This window comes from Bombina bombina, chromosome 2 (assembly GCF_027579735.1).
Source record: "Bombina bombina isolate aBomBom1 chromosome 2, aBomBom1.pri, whole genome shotgun sequence".
In the NCBI taxonomy this organism is placed as follows: Eukaryota; Metazoa; Chordata; class Amphibia; order Anura; family Bombinatoridae; genus Bombina; species Bombina bombina.
The window spans coordinates 1,239,104,652-1,239,120,028 of record NC_069500.1 but is presented as its reverse complement, the minus strand read 5'-3'; positions in this window follow the sequence as shown (position 1 = coordinate 1,239,120,028).

Below are 15,377 nucleotides of genomic sequence, written 5' to 3'. Positions count from 1 at the left end.
AAGGCACGAAAATTAGACTGTTTGGCCCTTGATTTGGACCTGTCCTGAGGAAGGGCATGACCTTTTCCTCCAGTGATATCAGCAATAATCTCCTTCAAACCAGGCCCGAATAGGGTCTGCCCCTTGAAGGGAATGTTAAGCAGCTTAGATTTTGAAGTCACGTCAGCTGACCATGATTTAAGCCATAGCGCCCTGCGCGCCTGTATAGCAAAACCAGAATTCTTAGCCGTTAGTTTAGTCAAATGAACAATGGCATCAGAAAACAAAGGAATTGGCTAGCTTAAGTGCTCTAAGCTTGCCAAGTATGTCATCCAATGGAGTCGCTACCTGTAAAGCCTCTTCCAGAGACTCAAACCAGAACGCCGCAGCAGCAGTGACAGGAGCAATGCATGCAAGGGGCTGTAGGATAAAACCTTATTGAATAAACATTTTCTTAAGGTAACCTTCTAATTTTTTATCCATTGGATCTAAAAAAACACAACTGTCCTCGACAGGGATAGTAGTACGCTTTGCTAAAGTAGAAACTGCTCCCTCCACCTTAGGAACTGTCTGTCATAAGTCCCGTGTGGTGGCGTCTATTGGAAACATTTTTCTAAAAATAGGAGGAGAAGAGAACGTCACACCTGGTCTATCCCATTCCTTATTAATAATTTCTGTAAACCTTTTAGGTATTGGAAAAACATCAGTACACACCGGCACTGCATAGTATTTATCCAGTCTACACAATTTCTCTGGCACTGCAATTGTATCACAGTCATTCAGAGCAGCTAAAACCTCCCTAAGAAACACGCGGAGGTGTTCAAGCTTAAATTTAAATGTAGAAATATCAGAATCAGGTTGCATCATCTTTCCTGAGTCAGAAACATCACCCACAGACTGAAGCTCTCCATCCTCAGCTTCTGCATATTGTGAGGCAGTATCAGACATGGTTCTTAAAGTGTCAGTATGCTCTGCATTTCGTCTAACCCCAGAGCTATCTCGCTTACCTCTAAATTCAGGTAGTCTGGTTAATACCGCTGACAGTGTATTATCCATGACTGCCGCCATGTCTTGTAAAGTAATCGCTATGGGCGCCCTAGATGTACTTGGCGCCATTTGAGCGTGAGTCCCTTGAGCGGGAGTCAAAGGATCTGACACGTGGGGAGAGTTAGTCGGCATAACTTCCCCCTCGTCAGATTCCTCTGGTGATAAATTTTTTTAAAGACAGAATATGATCTTTATTGCTTAAAGTGAAATCAGTACATTTGGTACACATTCTAAGAGGGGGTTCCACCATGGCTTTTAAACATAATGAACAAGGAGTTTCCTCTACGTTAGACATGTTTGTACAGACTAGCAATGAGACTAGCAAGCTTGGAAAACACTTTAAATCAAGTTAACAAGCAAATATAAAAAACGGTACTGTGCCTTTAAGAGAAACAAATTTTGTCAAAATTTGAAAAAAGGTAGTAAATCAAACGAAATTTTTACAGTGTATGTAATAAGTTAACAGAGCATTGCACTGACTTGCAAATGGATGATTAACCCCTTAATTAAGAAACGGATCAAAAAAACGACATAGACGTTTTTTAACAGACACAACAAACTGCCACAGCCTGCTGTGGCCCTACCTTCACCAATAAACGACTTTGGAAAGCCTTTGAGCCCTTTAGAGATGTCCTATAGCTTACAGGTGACTCCTGAGGGAAGCTGGATGTCACAGTTTGTAATTTTAACTGCAACAGCTGTAACTTTTATACTACAACAGTGGAAAGCCTCAGGAAACTGTTTCTAGGCAAAATTTAAGTGGAAAAAAACTAGGCCCCAATAAAGTTTTATCAACAAAGCATATATAAAAACGATTAAACATGCCAGCAAACGTTTTATATTTGCCGTCCCTAACAACGTTTTATAATCTGCCGTCCCTAACATCGCCGCCACCTGTGGAGTTATAAAATCATGATTAGAATAAATTATAAAATCATGATTAGGAAAATATACAATTTCAAAGAAGAATTACACATTAAATATGTTATTCATAGATAAAACATTTAGATATAAATTAAGATATAGAATATGGAAGAGTTATAAATTAAATTAACTTAGATAGGATTAGTCAGTTTAGTTAGTAATGGGTTAAATAGTATTTTAAAGACAATGTATTTAAAACTGTGACATTTACATTCAGTTGCTGTTGTCAATCAAAACACCTATACTGCTAGCTAAACAAAGTATTATTAACACTATAATACACTGCGCATGAACAAGTTAAAATAGTATTTTCTATATGTCAGCCAAAATTATAAAGTCTTTTAAGGAAGTTAAAATATACAAAGATAGCATTTTCATTTATGGTATGCTTTGATTTCATTGGCTTAAAATATGTATATAAGCTTTGCATTTGTATGAGGCTATTGTTATCTTTAGCCTTCAGATCTCGAGGTATGTATTCATCTTTCTGTGATTAATAAATAGTTTATGTCAACTAATATTTGATAAATATGATTATTAATTTAATCTGTTAGATAACCCAGATTAAATATTTGTCTATAGTTAGGGTTTTGTCTAACGAAGGCGAAATAAAGTCATATTAAAGAATAATCCTTACAAGCATCTCATTTTTATCTTCTTTTGCGAGAATCATACATATACATCTGTTGCTAAACACTCATTTAGTGACAGCCCTTAGGCAGAGGTATATTCGACACTTTGGGGGCATCGTCCTTTTGGAATTTGAAACTCTTGGACCATAGTGCATTCTTAAGCTGGACTTTGAACACTGTGTGTGTGTGTCTACTGATGCTCAGTAAGTAAATTGTTCTTTTTATCAGATAGAGTTAAATTATGGCTGTGCACACCATAAATTTTGACTTAATTGACATAAATTAGAGATCCACCCTGTATTGTATAATCTCCCTTATGTGTTTCAGGATTGTGTAATTGCTAACATTGTGGTTAAAAAGGATAAAATGTTAGAAGGTCTATTTGGTACCTTATTGAAATCCTTAAGTTTAAATGAGCAGTTACATATTAATTATAATCTGCAGGCATCTCTTTTAGATTCCTTAAATATACAGTTAGAAGACAGTAGGAAATATATAGTATGTTATCTGCACATACATGTGGTCTTCTGAATGATAAACTTTCTACATTAGAAAATACTAATACTTCTCTTGAAAAAGTTGTTGAATCTTTGCAAAATTTGCGACAAACCTCTGCAAATGTTAAATTCTCTGATAGTACATATGGCAGTGGTATTTTTATGTATTGTACTAAACAAAATGGTTTTATTCAAATTGGTACTTTAAATACTGACCTTCCCCATAGTTTGAAACAAAATGAGAATGTGTGTTTAGACAATTCAGATGCATGTGTTACACCATCTGCTCCTCCCTTGTATAAAAACACTTATTCAGACTTTCAAAGTTCTGAGGCTATTCCAGTATTTCCTCTAGCACGCCCTCCTGCTTTATCAGAAAATGAGGTAATCTCAGCTGAAAAGTTACAATCTCTAATGGCCCATTATGATAAAATATGTAAAGATTTTGATGATATGGAGATTGCTTTGCATAAGGCAAAAGGGTCTCTGGGTAAAGAAATAAATGCTAAATCAGACTTAGAGCGTTAATTACAAGCTTTATCTCAGGAACTGATTTCTGTTAAAACTGCAACTGACAGATATAAAACTGATTTTGCTAACCTGAGAGACATCCGACGCGGAGCATCCTCTTCATCCGACAACTACCTGACGAAGGAAGTTCCTTTAACTGACGTCATCCAAGATGGCGTCCCTTAGATTCTGATTGCCTGATAGAATTCTATCAGCCAATCGGAATTAAGGTACAAAAAATCCTATTGGCTGATGCAATCAGCCAATAGGATTGAAGTTCAATCCTATTGGCTGATCCAATCAGCCAATAGGATTGGGCTCGCATTTTATTGGCTGTTTCTATAGCCATTCTATTGGATATTTGTTTTTGTATTACATATCTGAAGTGTGCAACAAATAAGCGAATATCACACTTGTAAAAAAAAAATTATTAAACAAGGCGACATGTTTATTTATATCTTACACACTCCAAATTTGTGCTAGCATTACATGCAGCCCCTCATTTGATGCGCCAAGGGGTGTACTTTCCAAAACTGTGTACCTTGTATACTGTATCATAAATTCCCAGGTGGCTACAGCTCTCTAATTATAGACATCACCCCAAATGTTTAAAGACAATTTTTAAATAAGATTTTCAAGGTTGCCATATCTGCACTTAAACAGCTCTAGCCAACTGGGAAGTTAAATTAGGGTACATAAAGTAAACACTTTTCTCCTATATTTCCTATATTACAGTGAAACTTCTGCTATTATAATTTTTTTTTCCATTTTTTTATTTAATATTCTTTTATTGAGGTTTAAGTAAAGACATCGCAAATATTCAAAGTCAAGGTACAAAAAAATCCCAGTTCTTGGGTATGACAAATACAGACAATAGATAAAGCAATGCAATGGCAAAGGTAAGCAAGTAGTGATGTCGCGAATAGTTCGCCGGCGAATAGTTCCTGGCGAACATAGCATGTTCGCGTTCGCTGCGGACGGCGAACATATGCGATGTTCGGTCTGCCCCCTATTCCTCATCATTGAGTAAACTTTGACCCTGTACCTCACAGTCAGAAGACACATTCCAGCCAATCAGCAGCAGACCCTCCCTCCCAGACCCTCCCACCTCCTGGACAGCATCCATTTTAGATTCATTTGGAAGCTGCATTCTTAGTGAGAGGAGGGACAGTGTAACTGCTGCTGATTTAATAGGGAAATCGATAGCTAGGCTTGTGTATTCAGTGTCCACTACAGTCCTGAAGGACTCATCTGATCTCTGCTGTAAGGACAGCACCCCAAAAAGCCCTTTTTAGGGCTAGAACATCAGTCTGCTTTTTTTTTTTCCCTGTGTAATCTAATTGCAGTTGCCTGCCTGCCAGCGTGTGTGTCAGGCTCACAGCGTATACTGTGCCCACTTGCCCAGTGCCACCACTCATATCTGGTGTAACAGTAGTGTACATTTAAAAAAAACAACACTTTTTTGACTGTGAAATAATAGCAGACAGCTGCCAGTACCCAAGATGGCCGCCAATAAGGCAGATGGGGAGGGTTAGAGAGCTGTTTTGGGGGGGATCAGGGAGGTTGGGGGCTAAGGGGGGATGCTACACCACAGCATATGTAAATATGCTAAAAAAAAAATAAAAACCTTTTATTTTAGTACTGGCAGACTTTCTGCCAGTACTTAAGATGGTGGGGACAATTGTGGGGTGGGGGAGGGAAGGGAGCTGTTTGGGAGGGATCAGGGGGTCTGATGTGTCAGGTGGCAGGCTGATCTCTACACTAAAGCTAAAATTAACCCTGCAAGCTACCTACAAACTACCTAATTAACCCCTTCACTGCTAGCCATAATACACGTGTGATGCGCAGCAGCATTTAGCGGCCTTCTAATTACCAGAAAGCAATGCCAAAGTCATATATGTCTGCTATTTCTGAACAAAGGGGATCCCAGAGAAGCATTTACAACCATTTGTGCCATAATTGCACAAGCTGTTTGTAAATAATTTCAGTGAGAAACTTAAAATTGCGAAAAAATTTAAGTTTTTTTTAAATTTGATCGCATTTGGCGGTGATGCTGGGCATAAAACACGTGTGGTGCGCAGTGGCATTTAGCAGCCTTCTAATTACCAAAAAGCAACGCCAAAGCCATATAAGTCTGCTATTTCTGAACAAAGGGGATCCCAGAGAAGCATTTACAACCATTTGTGCCATAATTGCACAAGCTGTTTGTAAATAATTTCAGTGAGAAACTTAAAATTGCGAAAAAATTTAAGTTTTTTTTAAATTTGATCGCATTTGGCGGTGAAATGGTGGCATGAAATATACCAAAATGGACCTAGATCAATACTTTGGGTTGTCTACTACACTACACTTAAGCTAAAATTAACTCTACAAGCTGCCTACATGCTCCCTAATTAACCCCTTCACTGCTGGGCATAAAACACGTGTGGTGCTCAGTGGCATTTAGCAGCCTTCTAATTACCAAAAAGCAACGCCAAAGCCATATAAGTCTGCTATTTCTGAACAAAGGGGATCCCAGAGAAGCATTTACAACCATTTATGCCATAATTGCATAAGTTGTTTGTAAATAATTTCTGTGAAAAACCTAAAGTTTGTGAAAAAGTGAAAAAAAATTTTGTATTTGATCGCATTTGGCGGTGAAATGGTGGCATTAAATATACCAAAATGGGCCTAGATCAATACTTTGGGTTGTCTACTACACTACACTTAAGCTAAAATTAACTCTACAAGCTGCCTACATGCTCCCTAATTAACCCCTTCACTGCTGGGCATAAAACACGTGTGGAGCGCAGTGGCATTTAGCAGCCTTCTAATTACCAAAAAGCAACGCCAAAGCCATATAAGGCTGCTATTTCTGAACAAAGGGGATCCAAGAGAAGCATTTACAACCATTTATGCCATAATTGCACAAGATGTTTGTAAATAATTTCTGTGAGAAACCTAAAGTTTGTGAAAAAGTGAATTTTTTTTTTTTATTTGATCACATTTGGCGGTGAAATGGTGGCATTAAATATACCAAAATTGGCCTAGATCAATACTTTGGGTTGTCTACTACACTACACTTAAGCTAAAATTAACTCTACAAGCTGCCTACATGCTCCCTAATTAACCCCTTCACTGCTGGGCATAAAACACGTGTGGTGCTCAGTGGCATTTAGCAGCCTTCTAATTACCAAAAAGCAACGCCAAAGCCATATAAGTCTGCTATTTCTGAAAAAAGGGGATCCCAGAGAAGCATTTACAACCATTTATACCATAATTGCATAAGTTGTTTGTAAATAATTTCTGTGAGAAACCTAAAGTTTGTGAAAAAGTGAACAATTTTTTTTTTATTTGATCGCATTTGGCGGTGAAATGGTGTCATTAAATATACCAAAATGGGCCTAGATCAATACTTTGGGTTGTCTACTACACTACACTTAAGCTAAAATTAACTCTACATGCTCCCTAATTAACCCCTTCACTGCTGGGCATAAAACACATGTGGTGCGCAGTGGCATTTAGCAGCCTTCTAATTACCAAAAAGCAACGCCAAAGCCATATAAGTCTGCTATAATGGCATGTCTGGCACACAGTGTTGGGGCAAGGGTCCATCTGACCACTGATACCTGGTCTGCAAAGCATGGTCAGGGCAGGTATATCACCTACACTGCGCACTGTGAAGCGGGCGTAACCCTTACACTACCTGATCGATACAACATCATACCTGATGTTTTAAAGCACGCTATTCCAAACAATTTAGGAATGTTAGGTGATTTATGCCCTTTATGGATTAAAACCAGACTCTGCATCAACTATGTAATTTTCCATGGGAGTTTTGCCATGGATCCCCCTCCGGCATGCCACAGTCCAGGTGTTAGTCCCCTTGAAACAACTTTTCCATCACTATTGTGGCCAGAAAGAGTCCCTGTGGGTTTTAAAATTCGCCTGCCTATTGAAGTCTATGGCAGTTCGCCCGGTTCGCCGGTTCGCGAACATTTGCGGAAGTTCGCGTTCGCCGTTCGCGAACTCAAATTTTTATGTTCGCGACATCACTATAGGCAAGTTATACAAATGTTTGTGATACATGGATAAAAGAGAAATAATACATCACACTTGTGGTATTGAATATATAGCATGTATAACAAAGTCTAGAACAGGATTTATATGGTCACACCATCGTTTATGATCTTTAGAATTTAAACCTCTTTTTTTTTTATAAAACTTGCACCTCCTTTGTCAGGCTAAAGCCACTCTTGGGGGTAGATTTACCAATGTCTGTCCAACATGATACGTTGAATGCTGACAGCATACGCTGTCGGCATTTATCATTGCACAAGCAGTTCACCAGAACTGCTTGTGCAATGCCACCCCCTGCAGATTCACGGCCGCTAGCAGGGGGTGTCAATCAGCCCGATCATATAGGATTGGCGCGGATTGAAGACCGCAGCCATTCGGCCCTTGTTAAATCTACCCCTTTGTCTTTTAGTTCTCTTTTAAAACACAGTAGTTGGAGGATACTTGAGAATACAGGGCCACTCTTGGACCCTCAAATAAGATTTATAGGTAGAATAAAAAATCATAATTTTAAGCAACTAATTTACTCCTTTTATCAATTTTTCTTCATTCTCTTGCTATCTTTCTTTGAAAAGCAAGAATATAAGTTTAGAAGCCGGCTCATTTTTGGTTCACAACCTGGGTTGTTCTTGCTGATTGGTTGCTAAATTTCAGTTACCAATGAACAAATGCTGTCCAGGGTCTGAACCAAAAATTGTCTGGATCCTTAGCTTAGATGCCTTCTTTTTCAAATAAAGATAGCAAGAGAACGAAGAAAAATTGATAATAGGAGTAAATTAGAAAGTTGCTTAAAATTGCCTGCTCTATCTGAATCATGAAATAAAAAAATTGGGTTTAGTATCCCTTTAAATCTCTCAGCAACAATAGCTGGTTTGATGGACATCTATCTATAAATAGGACACAAGGAACCGCCGACATTTACTCTTGAAAAAGCCACAGGGGCATGGCGAAACATACGTCGAGACCTACGCTACTGGTGACGTCATAATGACGGGCGGTCTTGTATATGTAAGGACTTTGGCTACTATACGGATAAACTGTTTCAATCCGTACCCATCCTCTTTATAGACTAAGTGAAAATTACAAATTGTAACAATTTGGCACTGAAGCCCTGAATGACTGCTATGTCCATGTTGCATTTTTTAATTTTACATGTGTTTTAAAGTTTTTAAATAAATATTCTTTTCTGGAAGCGGTTCCTGAATCTTTCATTGTGGCTTTAGCTGACAGCCTAAAGATCAGGTCTGCAATACTAGGGGGCTTATGATTATCTCCCCGAAAGTGTGAACGTTTATACTGATGTTATACAATATCACACTATTTTGATGCATTCTTTTTCTCTGAGATACCGGAGATCACACGCACTAAGCAGCTGATCCTGACAGCCTTGTTCTCAGGGCTGCATTTTGACCTGAACTGATGATAGCTCAGGTTCATGTGAGTAGCTATTTGGCACTTATATACTGTATAACATTTATGTAAAGAATATTACACTATTTGTATTTTCTTTTTCTCTCTTTTATTTTGAGGGATTGAGGATCACCTACACGATATCTTTTTACATCATTATTATTATTATTATCAGGTATTTGTAGAGCGCCAACAGATTCCGCAGCGCTGAATCTACATCACATGGCTGAATTTACATCACATTTATTTGCAAATTAATTCTTAACTGCAACGTTCATCACAATTTAAGACTTGGTGGAAGGTCACAACTTTAGCAAGGATCAGGTAGTACATATCACCCACTGAGAGGTCTATAGTCAAGCACTATCAAAACAAGTGGAAAATTTATGGCCGCTACCACCGTTAATCGTAAAGATATAAAAGTAGCTCCAAAAGAGCAACAATTTTTGGGTTAGTTTGACTGTAGGGTATATTAGGTCTGATGGAGTCTTATCTGGGCATAGTTGGTAAAACTCCCTCTGAATTTTACAGCTTCGACAGCGCAATGTTAAACTATAGTCCCAAAGAGAGGGTTTTCTGTAAATATAAACAAGAAGTGGACTGTATATGGCCCCTAAATATGGTATTAGGGGGTACCATCAAAGTACCATGAGAAAGATCTATAGAGCCTGCCACTACTCTTAAAATAAAAAAAAATGAGTTCCACTGTCAAAATACTTTCAACCATAAGAAAAAATTAAACCAAGACCATTTCTGACTAATCAACCTAAGTAGGAATAAATTATACATAGTAACATAGTAGATAAGGTTGAAAAAAAGACTGAAGTCCATCGAGTTCAACCTATACAAATCTAAAATACTTACAAAAAGCTCCAGTTAAGCTTAAATAACCCCATTAAAATGTGACCCATTTAATACTAGCAATCATATCCATGAATTTTGTTAGTATACAGAAACTTATCCAGACTATTTTTAAATGTATCTATGGTATTGGCATTCACTACCTCCTTTGGTAATGAGTTCCACAATTTTATTGCTCTCACAGTGAAAAAACGTTTCCGTTGCAGGAGATTAAATCTCCTTTCCTCCAACCTTAAATTATGACCTCTTGTCAGAAACAATTTTCTTGGAATAAACAGAGCTTCTGCCATCTCTGTATATGGGCCTTGAATATATTTATATAAAGTAATCATGTCACCTCTCAAGCGCCTTTTTTCTAAAGAAAACAGACCCAGTTTGGCTAGCCTCTCCTCATAGGTTAATTTCTCCAATCCCCTTATTAGCTTTGTGGCCCTTCTCTGAACTTTTTCTAGTTCTGCAATATCTTTTTTAGCAATTGGTCCCCAGAACTGCACTCCAAACTCAAGGTGAGGTCTTACCAGGGCTTTATATAATGACAGAATTATGCTTTCCTCCCTTGAATCAATACCTCTTTTAATACATGCTAGTATCTTATTAGCCTTTGAAGCCGCTGCCCTGCATTGTGCACCCATCTTTAGCTTGTTATCTATTACTACTCCCAAATCCCTTTCCTCCTGTGTTTGGCTAAGTCTTGTCCCATTTAAAAAATACGTAGCCTGCTTATTTTTACTTCCAAAATGTAGAACCTTGCATTTTTCCGTATTAAATCTCATTTTCCATTCACTTGCCCATAGTTCTAATTTTAGCAAATCCCTTTGTAAAGACAGTTCGTCCTGCTCTGACCTTATGACCTTACTTAACTTAGTATCATCTGCAAAAATAGAGATGTCGCTATTTAATCCTTGCTCCAAGTCATTTATAAAAATATTAAAAAGAACAGGGCCCAGTACTGATCCCTGGGGGACGCCACTGATTACCTTTGTCCAATCTGAGTATGATCCATTTACTACTACTCGTTGCTCCCTATCTTTTATCCAGTTATTTATCCATGAGCTAACATTTTCAGCTATTCCCAGTCCCTTAATTTTGTGCATTAATCTCTCATGTGGCACTGTATCAAATGCCTTTGCAAAATCTAAGTATATCACATCCACTGATTCCCCTTTATCTATATTTTGACTTACTTCCTCGTAGAATCTAATCAGATTAGTTTGACATGATCTATTTCTCCTAAAGCCATGCTGATTAGAACTCATAATCTTGTTTACACGAATATGCTCATCAATATAATCCCTTATAATCCCTTCAAATATCTTCCCCACTATTGATGTCAGACTAACTGGTCTATAGCTTCCTGGATCATCCCTGCTTCCCTTTTTGAAGAGTGGCACCACATCAGCTTTACGCCAATCCTGGGGTACCATGCCTGAGGATAATGAGTCTTGAAAAATTAAGAGTAAAGGTTTGTCTATAACAGTGCTAAGTTCCCTCAACACCCTTGGGTGTATTCCATCTGGGCCTGGAGTTTTATTTACCTTAATATTTTCCAGTTTTTTCCTGATATCCTCTAAACAAAACCCAGTTAGTGGTATGGACTGGCATGTTCTATTATGTTCAAAAGTATCATTCAATGGTTCTTCTCTTGTGTATACTGAAGAAAAAAACTGGTTTAGTACCTCAGCCTTCTCCCTGTCATTATTTATCATGCTACCCTCCACACATTTTAATGTACCTATATTATCCTTCTTAGATTTTTTGCTATTTATGTACTTAAAGAACCTTTTAGGGTTAGACTTAGAATCCTTAGCAATTAATTTTTCATTTTCAATTTTGGCTAATTTGATTGCTTTTTTGCATGCTTTGTTACATTCCTTATAAATATTGTATGCTGAGTCTGTACTATTTTCTTTTAATAATTTAAATGCCCTACGTTTTTTCCTAATTTCTCTTAACACATTTTTATTTAGCCATAATGGCTTTGTTTTTTTATTTTTACTTTTATAACCATATGGTATGTGTTGATATGTATATTTATTTAACACATTTTTAAATATTATCCATTTATTCTCTGTATTTTTATTAGAAAATACATTGTCCCAATTTATATTATTTAATGATTTCCTTAAATCGTTGAATTTTGCTTTCTTGAAATTAAAAGTCTTAGTTAAGCCTTTAAAACACTGCATTTGAAAATAGATTTCAAATGTGACCATGTTATGATCACTGTTACCCAAATGTTCTTTAACTTCTATGTTTGATATTATATCTGTATTGTTTGATAGCACTAAATCCAATATAGCTTTACTCCTAGTTGGCTCCTCTATTAATTGTGACAAGAAGTTATCCCTGAGAACATTTAAAAATCTATCCCCCTTAGCTGAATTACTAGTTTCATTGGCCCAGTTTATATCAGGGTAGTTAAAATCTCCCATAATTACAGCACTGTTATTAGCAGCCTTACCTATTTGGATAAGTAGTTGAGTTTCCTCCGGGTCACTAATGTTGGGAGGCTTGTAGCATGTTCCTAGTAATATTTTTTTAGGATTTTTCCCCCCACTCTTTATTTCAACCCACAGGGTCTCTACATTGTCACTTGTATCATAAATATCTTCCCTTATTGTAGGTTTAAGGTTAGGTTTAATATACATGCAGATTCCTCCACCCCTTTTATTATTCCTGTCCCTCCTAAATAATGTATACCCCTCTAAGTTAACTGCCCAGTCATGTGAATCATCCCACCAAGTTTCAGTTATACTGATAACATCATAGTCCTCTTCTGCAACTAAGAGCGTCAGCTCCCCCATTTTACCTGTCATGCTTCTTGCATTTGTTGTCATACATTTAATTTTCATGTGCTTTCTGCTGCTACTTGGTGTGCTTTCCTTTATATTTTCTAATGTGACATTTCTTAAGTCATCCCTTCCTTGAGATATTAAGGGATTGTCATATTCACAGACTGATCTCTCTGTTCTATTTTGTTCTAACTGACCCTCCCCCCCTTTGCCTAGTTTAAAAGGTTCTCTAAACGTGCTACCATCCTTTCCCCCAACACACCTGCACCCATGTCATTCAGGTGCAATCCATCCTTACTGTACAAATTGTACCCTAGTGAAAAATCAGCCCAGTGTTCTAAAAAGTCAAACCCCTCATTTTTACACCATGTCTTTAGCCATGAATTAACAGACCTTAACTCCTTCTGCCTTACTGAATTAGCACACGGCAATGGTAATATCTCAGAAAATATTACTTTGGAGGTCCTTGCTTTAAGCTTGCTACCTAACTCCCTGAAGTCATTTTTTAGGACTCTCCATCTCCCACCGATTCCTTCATTAGTACCAATATGCACCATGACTGCAGGATCAGACCCACATCCCTCTAACAATCTATCAATACGCTCCACAATATGCCTAACACGAGCCCCTGGAAGACAGCAAACTGTTCTATGTAAAGGGTCTGGATGACAAATTACCCTATCAACCTTCCTAATAATAGAGTCTCCTACCACCAACATCTGCCTCTGGCCCTGACTTGTATGCCCCTCTTCCATGACTGAAGGACTGCCCACCATAGTATGCTCCTCTTCTACAGCTAAAGGACTGTTCACTATACTAGGCAACACAGCCCTCTCTGACACTGCCACCCCTGAACTGATATCCCCAACATCTTCACTTAATCTTGCAAATCTATTGGGGTGTACCAGCTCAGAACTGGCCTGTCTCTTCCGCTTACTTCGCCCTCTTACTGTGACCCAGCTACATCCTGGAGTCTCCTCATCTGAATCCTCCCCATTCCCACTGCTGGAACCATTAACAACCAGCTCAGTCCTATCCATTTCCCTTTCAAGTGTCTGAATTTCATGTAGTGTTGCAATTCGTTCCTCCAGATCCCCAATACGAGTTTCTAAAGAGACAATATGCTCGCACTTGCCACAAACATATAATCCCAGAAGCGGCTGCTCCAGTGATGCAAACATGTGGCAAGCTGTACACTGAATGAGATTCTCACACATTCTTAATAAAAGGTTTAACTTAAAAGTATAAAATATATTTCCCCTTGATTACCCCAAAACCTTGTTTGCCTAACTACCTTGGTTAGCTAACTATAATACTTAAACAGACAATCTTACTTTAACAGAGAATCAATACAGCAACCCTTAAAGAGCAAGCTCCCAGAGTAAATGTGCTAAATTTATAATCTAGCTAGGCCCAAACAGCTGAAAAAAATCCCACCCCTAATTACCCACACAGGAAACAAGAAAAAAAAATATATATATTTAGATACAAACCAACAGTTATTTTGTTTTATAAAATGCAACCCTTGCAAAGCAAAATATTTATGAATTAGCTTTGTTAGCTAACTATAATACTTAGACAATCTTACTTTAACAGAGAATCAATACAGCAACCCTTAAAGAGCAAGCTCCCAGAGTAAATGTGCTAAATTTATAATCTAGCTAGGCCCAAACAGCTGAAAAAAAATCCCACCCCTAATTACCCACACAGGAAACAAGAAAAAAATATATATATATTTAGATACAAACCAACAGTTATTTTGTTTTATAAAATGCAACCCTTGCAAAGCAAAATATTTATGAATTAGCTTTGTTAGCTAACTATAATACTTAGACAATCTTACTTTAACAGAGAATCAATACAGCAACCCTTAAAGAGCAAGCTCCCAGAGTAAATGTGCTAAATTTATAATCTAGCTAGGCCCAAACAGCTGAAAAAAAATCCCACCCCTAATTACCCACACAGGAAACAAGAAAAAAATATATATATATTTAGATACAAACCAACAGTTATTTTGTTTTATAAAATGCAACCCTTGCAAAGCAAAATATTTATGAATTAGCTTTGTTAGCTAACTATAATACTTAGACAATCTTACTTTAACAGAGAATCAATACAGCAACCCTTAAAGAGCCTATAGATTCTCTAAGGGGAATATATAGGAAGGGAAAACCATGTCCCTTATAATAATGAGCACACAGATATCACAGAACCTGATAACCAGGGACTAAGTAACCAATATCAAAAAGCAGGTACTTTCTTAGAGAGTCAAAAATATAAGTGCCTAATCTATATCAACCATGTCGCTAAGCAGTTTTACAGACATAAAGTATAGGTAAATTAACTAGTGATCAATACAAGGGATTGAACAGAAAAGGATACTATATAAGCGCTCATTAGAGACTCATAAATAAAAAATGAGGTATTCGGTAAGAAGTCACACACACATATTAAAATATAAATCTTTATTAGAATAAAATTAAAAACTGGGAGTATTTAAAACTAAAATACTAGCAGGTATTAAGTCCAGTTAACTATCAAGTATAATACAGGTAAGTATCGGTGGCCTAATACGAGTATCAAAAAGTTGACTCAGTACTAATGCTTTTTATAAACATGAATACTTTTTATGGGACATTAGTTGTACAGCTGATATAACTGGATACTTA